Raw genomic sequence first — 15,053 nt, 5'->3', positions numbered from 1 at the left:
CTCTGCCTGCTCCTAGGCCTAGAGCTTTGGTTCCTGCGATGCCCCATCTGTCTATGGTTTACTCCGCTCAACATTTTGGGTCAACATCAGGAGTGGCTATGTCTTCTCGCGTTCCAGTCTCATCCGCCATGACAGTTTCGGGATCTGCAGCACTCCCCTCACCTTTGTCTAGTGCTTCAGTTCCTGTGTTGTCTCAGCTGTCGACAGTGTACTCCACTCAACGTTTTGGGTCGGCTTCAGCGTTGGCAAACGCTGCTCCTGCTCTGTCTTTAGACACTCGTTCAAGCAGTTATAGACAGAGTTGATTTTGTTTTCTAAGAAAGGTATGGACGTGTCTTGAAAATAAAATGTCGCAGGCCTCCGTCTCCATCTTCTTCTTCATCTTCGTCTTCTTTCTTGTCATCTTCGTCTGCCCGGCCCTCTCCCATCAAATGTTGGAGGAGTAAGGACTTTGTCTCTTCTCTTCGCAAGAAGAATCATAGGACCATCTTGGATTCTTTCTTTCCATCATCTTCCGACCATATGTCTCTCCTGCTCACTACCTGTTCCTCACATTGAAGCATCACGTCCTTTTATCTCTAGGCCCTTGGCAGGCTCTTCCAGACAGATTTCCTCCAAGAGAGGTACTTTAGTGGTTTCATCTGCCACTGATCATCCTGTTCAAGTTCATAGGAAAGACCACAAGGCTCCTATCAAGAAATCCCGTGGGAAACAGTCTATGGTAGATCAGCTCATTCCAGGGTCCTGTAGTTCTCCCTCGCACGAGGGAAATCCTACACATGTGCACCTGTCATCCGTTGTCTTCTCGATAGCATTCACCTTTGAGAGACGTTGTGTCTCGTTCTAACTTTGACATCCATGCTGAGACTCTCCATCGTCCCAGTAGCCTTGTCGGTTCACGTCTGTATAGGCGTTTGTGCGTCCATCGTTCCGGCTCATGCTCTCCCAGGAGGGTTTGTGATTGTCACTCCAGTTCTTGCAGCCATGTTTTGAGGCACGTGCAGTCACTCCAGTTAGGTCGGGCTTGCAGCCCCACTCTTCATCATTGCATCTTCTTTCTCATTTGCTATCTCTTAGGAGAGACTTTGTTCGCTGTTTTAGTTCAGTCGGCCGCAGACGTGTCATTAGCTCTACATGGCCATGTAACAATACAGTAAACGTCCGTTACATAGAAATTGGAGGTCTACCTCTCGTTCCTGTGAAAGGGATGATTCTCATAACCTACCTTCATCATCAGCAGGCATTCAAGTCCCTAATAGGGTCATAGGCCCTTTCAGGGCCTATTACCTAGTATTAAACAAAGATGTCCCCCATTCTTTGGATCAGACTGATAGAATTGAAAGAGATTTCTGTGGTCAGGAGGTAGAAGATTTAACCTCTAAATGCTGAGGTTATTGAACTCATTCTTGAGTACAACAATCTCTCTAAGGAAGTTGTAGCTACTTCTCTGGATTTTCCTACAGGCATTGAAGCTTTGCTCAGTCTTAGGACTGAGCAAAGCTTCAATGCCTGTGGGGAAGGCATGAAGGATTCATGCTGATTCTGTTCTGAGTCATGTTAATTTTCTCATATCTGGGCATGATAATTCTCTTTGGTCAGGTAGGTCATTCAAGCTTTTACCCCAAATGTGACTCTGCAATCTAGCCAAGTGAACCCAGATCTGATTTGTTTAGGTCCTTGCTCACCTTTGGATCCGGTTAGGGCAGAGGGCCTGTCCTTCATTCCTCGGGAGGCTGCTGCCATGGAGTCAACCACCTCTTCTGCTTTCCAGACTGTCTCTTGGTTGGATTTATGGTCCACAGCAGTGGCCAAAATCTCCTCACTGTCATAGGTGATACAGAAGAGACTGCCCCTTATATTAGGCATTGACAGTCTGGAGGTAAGGCTATTTCTTATCTGACCCATTTAAATGCCAACATTTGGGTCAAAACTTGTTATTGAAGACAAGAAATGCAGCCCTTTCAAAGGCCTCTAGGTTTGTCAGTACTGATTCCTTACTGGCTTTGAGGAATGGGGATATTTTGGGTTCCCTTTCTCTCTTTCCCAAGGAGCAACTTGACATTGCAGTAGATAGATGTCAGGCAGACAATAATGACTGGCTAGTTCATCAAGCGGTATCAAAATCTGCTGGTCCTTCTTGCCCTAACTCATCAAAACCTAGGCTTCAGCCTTCTGCTAAGAAGGCCCCTAATACGACCTCTACCAACAGATCCAGTTAGCCTGCTCCATCATCATCTAAGAAAGCCCCTCAGCAATGGCCCTTTCAGGCCAACCCTTCCAGACCAGGGAGAGGAGCTAGAGGTAGGGCTAGAGGAAGTAGGCAATAGAGTGGGTGCCCCTCCCCGCTCACTGCCACTGGTGGGGGTTGCCTGGTGAGCCATTGGGCTATGTGCAATTTTGGGGCAGAGAAGTGGGTAGTAGATGTTCTTCCCCCTCCTTCTGACCACCCTCTCCATCATTTGACGTATGCCCAGGGCTCTACAAAGTTTCTAGCTCTTCAAGAGGAAGTGAAGAAAATGATGGAAAAGGAGCGGTGGAAGTAGTCAGCCAATCGTCTCCAGGATTTTACAGTCGGTTTTTTGTGGTTCCAAAGGAAACGGGCGACTGGAGACCAGTGATAGACCTCTCAACCTTGAATATGTCCATCAGGAAGACCCAATTCAAGATGGAGATGCCCCATACAATCCTAGCAGCTGTCAGGAGCAACAATTTTATGCTCACGATAGATCTGAAGGACGCTTACTTCCAAAGTCCGATCCAATTTCTTGGGAAGAGCTAATCCAAAACAGGGATCGTCTTCTCCGATTTTGTCACGGCTCAGGTATCGTGATGAATTTAGAAAAGTCAAACTTAGTTCCCGGTCAAAAGATTCTTTACCTGGGAATGATGATAGACACTGCTTTGTCAAGAGTATTCCCATCAGACCAGTGGATTGAGACATTCAAGAAAGCTGCCTGGTCTTTTCTGTCCAAACAGAAGCAACCAGCGTGGCAATGGCAAGTAATTCTGGGATTCTTGTCCTCTGTGGAAAAACTTGTTCTCCACAGCCATCTCCAATGGAGACTGAAGGAGTTTTGGTCCCCCTCTAGAGATTCGCCTCTGTTGCAGGTCCTCCTGTCAGCAGAAGTGAGAAGGAACCTTCTGTGTGGCTGGATGACAGAAACTTGGCTATAGGAGTGTTTCTTCATTCTCCCCCTTCAGAGGTTCTCCTGTTCTCTTGGCACCTCATACAAGGGTTGAGGAGCACACTTGGAGGACCTTTTGACTTAGGAAGTGTGGAATCCTCAGGACAAGCAACAGCATATCAATGTTCTGGAGTTGAAAGCGTCCTTCCTGGCACTTCAGGAGTGTCAAGAAAGGGTAACAGGGCACTCAGTAGTCCTAATGTCAGACAACACTACGGTGGAAGCCTACATAAACAAATAGTGGAGGCTAGTGTCACGCCAACTTCACACACTGATGGTACTCTTGCACCAGTGGGCGATAGATCACTCAGTAGATCTCTCAGCCAGGTATATCCCAGGCAAGAGGAATGTAGTGGCCAACAAGCTAAGTCGTCAGGGTCAGGTCTAAGGGACAGAGTGGTCTCTGCATCAGGAGATAGCAGACAGACTTCCAACTATGGGGAGGGCCCATGATAAACTTTTTCTCTATAAGTTTCAACAGGAAACCAGAGGTCTATTGTTCGGTAGTTCCAGACTCTTGCTGTGGCAGAGGATGCCCTTCAACATCCTTGGAACAATCTGGAAGTTTACGCCTGCTTCCCCCGTTTTGCCTGATCTGTCAAGTCTTGAACACGGTAATAATTTACCAGAATCTCAGGATGACCCTAGTAGCTCCCATGTGGCCCTATGCAGAATGGCTTCCAGATCTGCTAACTCTTCTGTCAGCAGTCCCAAGAGAAACCCCCCATGGCACAACCTTCTCTGCCAACCTCACATCGAAAGAGTTCACCTGTTAATAGGATCCCTATCTCTTCATGGTTGGAGGCTATCCGGTATCTCCTGTGAGCGAGAGGCTTTTCTCGCAGAGCAGCAACAGAGATGTCTAGCTATTTCAGAGTCTTTCTCAGCTGTGTATCAAGGAAAATGGGCTGTCTACTGTGATTTGCCATCGACAGGGTTTCTCTCCGGTCAGAGCTTCTGTTCAGCAAGTAGCTGATTTCCTTATTTTTCTCCTTAGGGAAAAATGCCTTTCTGTGTCTGCCATCAAAGGCTACAGAGCTGCTTTGGGTATGACCCTACGTTTGAAAAATGTAGACCTGTTTTCCTCCTGGGAAATCTCAATGCTGCTCATAAGTTTTGAGCAGTCTTGTTCTCTTAAAGAACTTAAACCACCTAATTGGGAGATGACTGTGGTACTAAGCAGTCTCACTTGTGCTCCGTATGAACCTTTACGACGATCATCAGACAGGAAGTTGACCCTCAAGACTATCTTTTTACTGGCCTTGGCTTCATCAAAGAGAGTGGGTGAACTTCATGGTCTCTCTTTTATTGTCAAAGACACCAGGGGTTGGGGGTCCGTAGCCTTCGAATTTGTCCCAGAATTTGTAGCTAAAACTCAAAATCCCTCAAATCATGATGACAGAGATTTGACTCTTTCTCAGTACCTTCTTTGGGAGATTTTGTTGATAATGATGCCGATGAATTGCTATTATGTCCCATCAGAGCACTGCATAGCTACCTTAAAATGGCTCGTCACCTCAGACCTGGGTGTCGAAGGCACTTTGTTAGCACAGGTCTGTGAGGTCATCAGACATGCTTATAGTTCTTCCTGAGCCTCTAATGCTGAAACAGTGCATGCAAGAGCAAATGATGTGAGGAGTTTGTGTCCCTCATTGGCATTCAAAAATAACTTGTCTTTTCATAGGATTTTGAAGGCTGGTACTTGGCTTCGTCAAACCACCATGACAACCTTCTATCTGTGGGGCATTGCCCACAGGTCCTTGGACACTTTTTTCTTGGGTCTGGTGGTGGCTGCTCAACAAGTTGTGTAGCCCATCTAGTGCCTTTGGCTGGACAGTTTGTATCTTACCTGAGGTGATTGTATGAAAGTGAGAATGAATGAGATGACTGGTCTCTTTTTCTTTTCTCTTTCCCCTTGTCTTCTCTGCAGGCGGGCAGTGAGAAGATTAATCGATCATGTGCTGAAACTGGTTAGAGACAGTGAGTGAGTGGTCATTCTGTTTGAATATATGTTATTCATAAACGAATAAATACTCTCAGAAGCTAGTTCTTCCTCTCTCTAACAAGGGGAGATAGGAATGATAACAAATGTAATTGGTGGTTAACTTAGTTTTGTTGTCTGAACAGTTATAGCTCTTTAATTTCCACTTATACACTGTCTCTTCACATTGTGTTTTAGCCCAGTAGTCTGACTGTTTGATAAACTATTTTAACAGATCAGAGGCTTACGTCTTCATCCTTTGCCTTCCTTTAGCCAGGAAGTGGGACCAGTTGTTCCAAACCACCAGGTGTTCATGACTTGCTTTCCTCCCACCAAAAGTGAGTCTATCCTTACATTAAGACCCAGGTTTGTTCCACATGCGAACAGATGACAAATTTTTAATTAATTTGTGTTTTTCATAGCTAACAAACCTGTCGTCTTGACACAGACTCCCACCTCTGCCTCCCATCAATCTGGTTACCCGGGCTGGAAGAAACTGAATGCTTCACAGCATCATGGATGAGAGGAGGTTGGCCTCTTCTCTCATCCCATTGGCTGAACCGCGTTGCCACCAATTTCTTGTTTTACAATTTTATATGACTTTTACCGGTTTCCAGCTGATGCTAGAAGAATTTATCCTTATGTCATGACTGCAGGTTTGTTAGACATGAAAAATACAAATTAATTAAAAATTTGTCATTTCATGTCTCATGTTAACCTCATAATTATTTACCAATGTTTTTGTTGTTTTGTGCCACAGAACAAAAGAGCTATTTATCACTTTTTGTTTTTATTTTAATTTCCCAACTTGAATAGTCAGAATGCATGTTTGTTCAGTGTCCTATATTTGATGCAACCTCTCCTTTGATGATAGGTTTCTACTCTGATAAAAACGATAAAGTTAAGCATACAAAAGTTCAGTGTGTTGTGATATCCTCTGTCTATCTTATATAATTTATATTATCTCTCAGTTGGATACCATGTAAACTTTTTGGTATGTGTGAGTATTTGTCTTATTTAATACACTGTTTTTTAGAAGAATAAATTACCATTTGATTGGAACTTCAAGCAGGTATTTTTTTATTAATAATGAATGTAAAGCATAAGGGGTTAGAGCACTACATGTTTACAAAAATATGAGATAAAAATACACAGTTTATTCCTTTAGTAACTATTACTTTACTTTTGTAAGTACGTAATCCACTATCTAATCATGAAGTTGAAAAGAAAATAAACTTCTTAACTTCCCTGAAATACTTAATCCTCTTTAGATTTATTCACAAGGAATCCTCTTAAGATTTATTTACAAGGACATTGAACTTATTTAGCTTTGGTACATAAAGCAATTCTGTTTTTCAAATTTGTTGATGATGTTGTTTAATGAAAAATCAACCTGACAACTTTCTCTTAAAAATAACATTGTTCCAATAGGAATACAAACCTACACTTTCACAAATGGAGATTCTTATGCCTTGGCCATTACTGACTAGCAATAAAAACGAAGTCCTATCGCATAGGCTTCTGCCCTTGCATGACCCTAGGTGTCGCCTAACTTGTCAACTGTGTTCTCAGCCATCAGAGTGCCCTTTTGTTACTGCTTGTTTTCCAGTTTTTGTTGCTGAGTTTTCCTTTGTACCTGCCACATGTTCGTGAATTCTTAGTGTTTGTTATTTTCCTTGTTAAATGTGGTGTCAAGTGCCTTTCCATAGCCAGAGGTTGTGAAATCTGTGCAATTTTATGCATTTTTAGAGGTCTTATTGGGTGATGTTTCCTTTGTTCATGGTATGCGAGCCACATGAACAACCTCCCTATGTCTGTGTTGTGTCTGTTGTTCATTTGCTTTGTATGACCCCCTGTGTGTTAGCATGGCTACCATGGAAAAGAATATGCATAAGTGTAGGCATTGCACGGGGAAAGACAAACCATGTAGCAAGTTTATATCCCCTTTAGCGGTCAATCAGCATTCAGTGTGCATCTCATGTAGGGGCAGAGAGTGCATGAGGATGGCAGAGATTGCATGAGGAACAACACGTGTGGAAGAAGGGGAATATGTCTTGTAGGAAAGTGACCATGAGGCCTTCCCCAGTTCCTCCTCCAGTGCCAGTTTCCCCAGGCCCCCCCTCGCCAAGGACTCCTGCTGCAACTTCTGTGTTCCCCGCTTCTTGGGGAGGCATTCAAGCTAGTGCTGCAATATCTGGCTAAACAGAGCCAGACAGGTCAGTTGTCAATGATTGGAGATGGCCAGCTTCCTATCCTAGTCCTCGGCAGTGGGAATCTTGTGCTTTCAGGGATGTTGGCCACTACTGCTGCAAAACTGAGAGGTGTGAAGTGAAAGGATTCCTTGATGATCAGGAAACGGTCATAGACTGATTCTGCTTTCATCCTCCTGTCCCCCCCTTGAAGTATCAGCAGTTAGAATGGGGGCGATTGTCAGCGACATTGGGGAGGGGTTGTCAAGAAAGGTTGCCGTCCATGGCCTCTGCTGCTTTATCACTCATCTCATTCATTTCCTGTCTTGACAGTGACCAACAGCATAGAGAGAGGTCATCTTCCAGGAGAAGCAGAACTGTTGACGGGAGTAGACAGGACAGGAATGCATCATGTAACAGTGCCTATGCCAGGAGGAGGTCCCTCTTCCCTGAGTGGTCAGGCCATGATCAACAGAGTGCCTCTTCAGGTTTATGTCATAGGGGTTGTTGATGTTCATGCTGCAGATTCAGATCAGGGGTCAGATGCTTCAGACCCCACTCAGAGAGGCGGGATAGACACCAGGGACCCGTCTAGAAGGCCTGCACCTTGCTTCTCTTTACCCCCTTTCCAAACACCGAGACTCTCCTCTCAGCTCCGCTCAGGACAGGATGAAGGGCGCTCTTCTCCAGTGCTACCATAGTTCCACCTGGCAGATATCATGAGAGAGTGCCAATGACAGGACAGAGATGGACCCTTAGAGAAATGCCTCTTCCTCCAGTAGAAACATCCATGGTAACCAACCCAGAGGACAGGCCATGGGAGAGCCAGAACGACTTAGTGCACATGGAAGATCTGGAATAAGAATGGTGTTCATAAACCTGGTGGCTCACAACAGACATCGTCTAGGCCTCACATATCCTACAGCCTCTGTCCCCAACAACTCTGAATGTTGGTATTGTTTTGAGCAGATGGAGGATATGATTTTGCAGATCAAGGAATTGTTTCACCTTCCTGCTTCACCACTGGTGCAGGGTCTCATCGTGGAGTTGGACCACCTGGTGGTAGGACTGGAAAACCTCCTGCCCTCAGCAAGACTGGAGAAACTGTTGCTGCTTCCACTTCCCCACCAATCCAAGTATTACAATCTAGAGAAGACCACCACCATCCCCAGGAATTTCAACCCGGCAGTGTACAGGTTAGGAAACAGTGTGTCCCTTGACTGCTTCAAGCAACAAGCGGTGAGGTTCAGTTGCACAGAGACCTCCAACATCAGGCTTCCCCTGGTGAGGATGCCCAAAGCCATCTCCTGGTTTGAGAGGTGCCAGGGGGTGTAGCTCTTGGAGATCAAGTTCTGTAGGTTGTTTTTTACACTATACACTTTCATACTGTAGCTCAGTGATATTGAATGACGAGGGTAATGATGGTGATGATGATGATGATGATGTCATTGCTTCTGCCATTTCCAACAAATACATGTAAATTTTTTATTTTTCTTTACACTACCATCAGTTAAGATATGGAAATTTATTGAAAAGACAGTAACAGTGTTGAACTATTGAATAGTATGTAGTACTAGGAACATTATGGGGTTGCTTATAGGATTTCTGTCATTTTTGAAGTGTTTATTGACTCAAGTCATTGTTTGACTTCAGTCATGAATCTTGGAATAGATTAACAATATAAGGCAAGGTGTGTCTGAATAGTCATATGATCAGTAAACACCTTCAGGTTGTGCACAAAAACCTTGAGGATTTTATACAACAGAAAAAGCACAATTGGTTATAGATAAAAATTACTTTTTTCTCAGAGGCAGGAATGTTCTTGAGACTTCTGTGGTAGGAGCACATTGGTGATTATGATCTTGTCATCCTGTTGTAAGGCTGCCATTTTCTCCCCTCTTTTTGTTAATGAGGCTAAGGGAATCTTGATTTCACATGTGAGTCCACTCTCCATTTTCTTCTTGTGCTGTTCAGTGGATTATGGGTTTGGTGAGCAGAGTAGGCAGTCATACTCTGCCCTCTTTGTATGACAGCTAGAATGGGGACTGGAGTACATCGATAATCTTTTAATTTTTTTTTTTTTTTGCTCATACTCCTGTAGTGCTTGCGCAATTCTTCCAGTACCTCAAAAATTGCTAGAGACTCTGGTCAGCTGTTTGGGAGGCCCAGAGAATTCTCCTCCTTGGGGATCTTTTGTCTACAGCTTAAAATCCTTCTCATGGTTCCTTACTATTTGGGTATGTATTTTGTCGGTGGACCCGTTGGCTGCAGTTGACCTGCAGTGGTCCACTGCAGCTGGAAACGTAAATGAAAGATGGGTCACTAGGGAATAGGAAATATGGTATTTCTTTATACTTTAACATTCAATTTACGCCTTTCTGACCTTCTGTACTTCACCTATGTATGAGGTGTGACAATAAAGAAACGAGATTTATCTAAAAATAGTTTCTTATATAATCTACAGAGATATTATGCATTGTCCCTTTCAAAGTAACCCCCCCCCCCCGAGTTAATGCACTTCTGCATTCATGTCTGCCACCCACGGAAGCAGTTGGCAAAGTCCTCCTTGAGGCCCCTTAGCTCCCTCATCACAGTAACCTTGATCTCTTCTACAGAGGCAAAATGGGTTCTTTGAGCACAGTCTTCAGCCTAGGGAAGAGCCAGAAGTCGCACGGTGTGAGATCTAGGGAATAAGGAGAGTGGTCGAGAAGTGCAATCTGTTTGTTGGCCAAGAACTGCCTCACACAGAGCGTGGTGTGTGCAGGCGCATTGTCGTGGTGAAGCAGCCACTAATTCTCTCTCCACAGAACCCTCCTGCTGTGCCGCACCCAGTCATGGAGGCGATTGAGGACCTGCTGTTAGAAGTACTGGTTGATTGTCTGACTCTGAGGTATAAACTCATGATGGACCACTCCCTTCTGGTCGAAGAATGCGATCAGCGTGACCTTGATCTTTGATTTGGACATGCAAGCCTTCTTGGGTCTGGGTGAAGTTGGGGTCTTCCACTGGAAGACCCAGGTACTGTCTCCTGTGACAACCCAGCCAAGGCACTCCTGGTTGTCCCCAATCAACTCCAGCAAGTCACGACAAACATTGACCCCGGTGCTCCTTTTGGTTGTCCGACAAAAGCTTGGGATCATCTTGGGGCACACCTTCCACATTCCCAGCTCCTACACCAAGATGGTCCTCACTGACGCCCTGTTCAGGCTGAGCTCCTCTGCTATCATCCGCACTGTCAATCTGCGATCACCCCACACCAGCTGTTGCACTTTGTCAGTGTTCTCAGCTGTCTTCGTGGAGTCATCCTCCACCTCTTCGCGGCCACTCTTGAAGTGTTTTGTGCCACTCAAAGACTTGCGGCCGGGACATCGCATCTTCTCCATAAGCCTCGTGGAGAAGTTTGAGACTCTTGGTTGGGACCTTCCCAAACTTAACTAGGATTTTCAAATTGATTCCCTGCTCCATGTTTGCGCCACCTTCAGTTGCATAACAAGGCGTAACTGCAGGGGAATACACAACAGCCTGGAACAGAAACACAGAGTGAGCGAGGTGAACAATATTATAGCAGAATAGTATTGAGATGTTGCACAACACAGTGACATAAGCAATTAGCCAATTGGCATTGAGGCATAAGTGTGGCTTCCACAGTCTCTTTTCTTTATTGTTACACCTTTTATGCTAGTGTAGAGTTATTAAAGAGGGGAATGGTTGGGAAGTCTTCGGCATTAGTCTTATGGTACTCCCACAAGCATCCTTCTGTGGGAGAGGTTCTGGTCTTCGTTCCTTATCTGGGATTGGAGCAGTGAGAAAGTGCTGTCAGCCCTTGTCATGAACATCTTTATGACTAAGTGTTGGTGGGGACTCTACTGGGTGGGTCAAGCCTTTTCCTTCTTCATATCAACTTCAAAGGTATTTCAAGAAGGATCCTCCCCCTCATGTGTCCTTTCTGTCCAGACTTTGAAATAGGTCAGATTCAGCCTCAAGTTTTTCTACCATTACCAGGCTCTGATTCCATGTTTTCTGGGTTGGTTGCTGGGTAGCCTCATTACAGTACCATTGTCTCTGATTTTTGGCATTGGTTCTCAGCACTTAGGTTTCAGTCATAGGTTTTTGGGACCATACCGTTTCAGTAGGACACTCATATGCCCAGATCCTTTATTCATTGTTCGAACAGTTTTAGTGGCATTGGCTCCATTCTTCATTCACAGTTGCCCTTTTGTACTGTTTCCATTATTTTGTGGTAATACCATCCTACCATGACAATTTTTTTCCAGTTGTATACATGCAGTGTGTGCTTATGTACTTCCAGTGCCCATTAACTGCTGTGTTCTTGCACTACTAACTTTTTTTTTACTGGTATCATCCACCATGATACTTAGTTAATGAACTGGTCTGTGGATACAGTGCCATGTTGCTGCAGCTGTTGGTGGAGAAAGGTATTGATTCCATGTCTGTGGGACCTGAAGTAGCACCTTAACTTAGACACCTCAGGGGTCTCACCTTTCTGATAAGTAACAAAGTCCATTAAGTAACAAAGACCCTAGATTGTAACCTGCTCTTGGATATTTTCCAGATATCTTATAGCTGACAGTAATTCCACATAGTTCCTAAGCTAAACTAACCTGTACTTTACATTTAACATTCAATATAGGAGGTCTAAAAATGTATCATGTCTAAAATTGTAGCATAGGGAAAAATAATCATAATAGTGTAGCTTGTAAGTACACAAGTCCTCTAAATTGAGGTCTGTTAAGTTGAGGTATTACTGTATTGCTCACCGTGAAGCTCGGTCTTTGTCTCATGCTTGGTACCAGTCTCATCCATCATGGGGCATCACTAGGTTAGGTCAGCCCCCTCTTATGATTCTGATCAGTGATGTTGGTTGGAGTCATTATTGATCATATGGTGGTTGTCTGTCACTGTTCTTTTTGTCACCATGAGATTTGGCCTGTGCTTAGTGCTAGTGCAGTATTGTCCAAATGATACTCAGTTTTTTAGTTGGGTCTTATGAGCATTACTGGCTAGTCTGACTTGGGTTATCAGGAGGACAGTCATTTTTTCGTAAGATACCTATATCTTCTAACTTGATTCTTGATACCTTGGAACAAAGACTGCTTGTCAAGGGTTTGAACATCTTTTCTCTTCTTGATACTCTTACTTTACTGGAAGGATGAATCTTAGTGGTTGTTGAACTTATGTATCTCATGCTGTAATAGTTCAGTGTTCTATCAAGTAAGACCCCAACATTTTTTATCATGGTGATCTTATAGAAACCATAGATCAGCCTCTAAGCAACAGCAGGACTGGCCACCATAAGAATTTTCTTAATTTGTATGGGTTCTTCTCTCTTCCTGTGCTCTTTCTTCCTTTTCCCCTGTATAGGCTCATTGGAGGAGGCCTTTTCCCAATTTTTTCCCCGCCCTCCAACTGTGTTCAAAAGGAGACAATCATTGGCATGTCCCTTTCTGTTATATTGTGACTGAGCCTCTCTTATCCTTCAGGAATTGGTTGGTCCCCACTAAACTCTTTCCTCTTCCAGGGTAGTAGTTTGATGGTGGCTCCCTTTGTGCTTGTGATCTTTTATGCCCTTATCCAGAATTAGGTCGGGGGAAGTCTCACTAGTCTTCTTGTCTTGGCTTATTATGCTAACTACCCATTACTTACCTTCTTAGAATGGGAGCATGGTCTTCATATCTCTTCTTGAAATTGAGACACTAAAGAGAGCCATGAGACACTAAAGAGAGCCAACAACCATACTAGATTTTTCAAGGGCTCCAGTCAGGTGCTGTATTCCTTTTTTGGCCCCATCCTTGGGAGGGGAATTCCTTGAGGCTTCTTTCTCCACTGCGGTTCTTGGGTCGCGGTTCAGTTTGTTTTGGGACTCAAAACTTTTGGAGTAATTCCAAGGCCAGGAACCCTTGGGATTATTCCTTTTCCTAGTCTTATGCTAAAAGTAGGTTATGACTAGATGGGTTGTAGAAATCTTGCAAGAATTGTAGTTCCCTTCTTTTTACATTCTCCTTATGATTAGGTTGGCCAGGAATTTGTTCTGAGAATGGGCCCCACATTGGTGTCAGCCCTTCAAGAGGAGAATTTATTGAGTGTAGTAATCATAACAGGTTTGATCACTCCCTCCCCTTATGATTTGTTTGCCTCCACTTTGCTTGTAATTTCTTTTTGTATTGTATCTGGAACCGTTAGGGAATTAATACTCAATGTCAGTCACATTGTCATCTGTCTCATGAGCCACTGGGGACCCCCTCATTTGCCCAAACACTGACTATTCCCATTGCAGTTATCTAGATCACAGCGGGAGAGTTGGTGTTCCAGTTTAAGCAATAGATGAAGGCTTGTGGCTTTGGTTCTATGGGAATCATTCCTTAGATTATCAGAAAGCATTTTCAAGTAGCTCCATTATCATCTAGTGTTTTTGTCAGCTATGTTTGTTCATTTCCATCTACTTCCAGAGGGGAATTTTTCTTGTTTCTCCTCTGTCCTTGAGGACTCCACATCAAGGGAACCTCTAGAAGAATATGGAAAGGGAGTAAAGCCTCTGCCTTTGGGGTAAATGTTTAGCTTCTCCCTCTCTCCCCATGCAAACTGGTACAATGAAGGCAAGACCACACAGGGTTAGCCCAACAAGGTTGCTCTTGCAGTTGCACTAGACTTTCTGCCCTTGGCCACATGTCTCTTACCATTCCCAAGTTTTCTAGGTGATCAGCTGAAGAATCTAGTAGACTCTGCAACCTAGAGATGCCACTTCACAGTTCTATCTTTTCCATTGATTATGCTTTAGGGAATTGTTCTTCCTTGTTCCTAAACACCTTAAGTCTACCTTTCTGATTCAGAAGAGAAGAATATCACATGTTGTATTGAATTTTGTAGGTTTTCAAATGAGATTCTATAAAGACTATTCTCATCTATGCCTCTTGGTATACAGGATGAGCATACAGGATAGCTTTTCCTTTTTGCTGAGTTTGGTCCCTCATTGTAGCCTTGGCCAGTTGCACTCTCAGGGTGGGTGAGAGTTTTTGTTTATTTTCCATTTATTTTGCAGACGTTTCCAGAGATTGCGGGTGACATTATTCTCTAGACTGTCAATTTTTTTGCATTAGCGCGACACAGATTTTACAATCTGCCTTCTCTTTTGATCTACCAGTTCCATGGGAATATCTGCCTCTTTATCAGTTTTCTGCTGTTATGAGAGGCATATTTAAAGCTGTTAGCTGTGGCTCAAAGTACCTACTGCACTGTTTTTCCTTGTAGGACTCTGCTTAAAATGAGCAGAATGCAACATAAGTGTGACTTCCTCTGGTACTTTTGGTGACTAGGCTCTCTGGTTGGGGAACAGACTCAATCGGCTAGAATGACTTATCTTGGATATCTTCCCTTCTGATCTCTTGGCCTTGGAGCAGGAATGCCAGTCTTTTGGTTAGGGTGGAGATGGAAACGACCTGCACTTTTTTGGCACTTCAAGTTCAGAGTTTTACTCCCTTGAGCTCAGTCACTGTACAGTACTTGTCTTGCTAGATGCAGGTGAACTTCATAACTGAGCACCTGCCCAAGAACTGTTGTCAGACCATCTGTTTCCTGTGTCTTCAGTAAACACAGGGAGTGGCTGGAAAAGAAAAGCATCTCCTGATCCTTCCTGAAGCTGAGGCTCATTGGTTGTTCCAGATTTTATATTATATTGTAGGA

General features: G+C 44.0%; 1 protein-coding gene across 1 annotated transcript in view; it reads left to right on the top strand.

Annotated features, from left to right (window-relative positions):
* Positions 1 to 15,053, top strand: part of LOC136851461 (protein O-mannosyl-transferase TMTC4-like) — a 180,895-nt gene that overhangs the window by 104,528 nt on the left and 61,314 nt on the right.

The sequence above is a fragment of the Macrobrachium rosenbergii genome, chromosome 3 (genome assembly GCF_040412425.1).
Source record: "Macrobrachium rosenbergii isolate ZJJX-2024 chromosome 3, ASM4041242v1, whole genome shotgun sequence".
In the NCBI taxonomy this organism is placed as follows: domain Eukaryota; kingdom Metazoa; phylum Arthropoda; class Malacostraca; order Decapoda; family Palaemonidae; genus Macrobrachium; species Macrobrachium rosenbergii.
The sequence above is the reverse complement of the archived record's forward strand: the minus strand, read 5'-3'. Positions and strand labels throughout refer to the sequence as shown.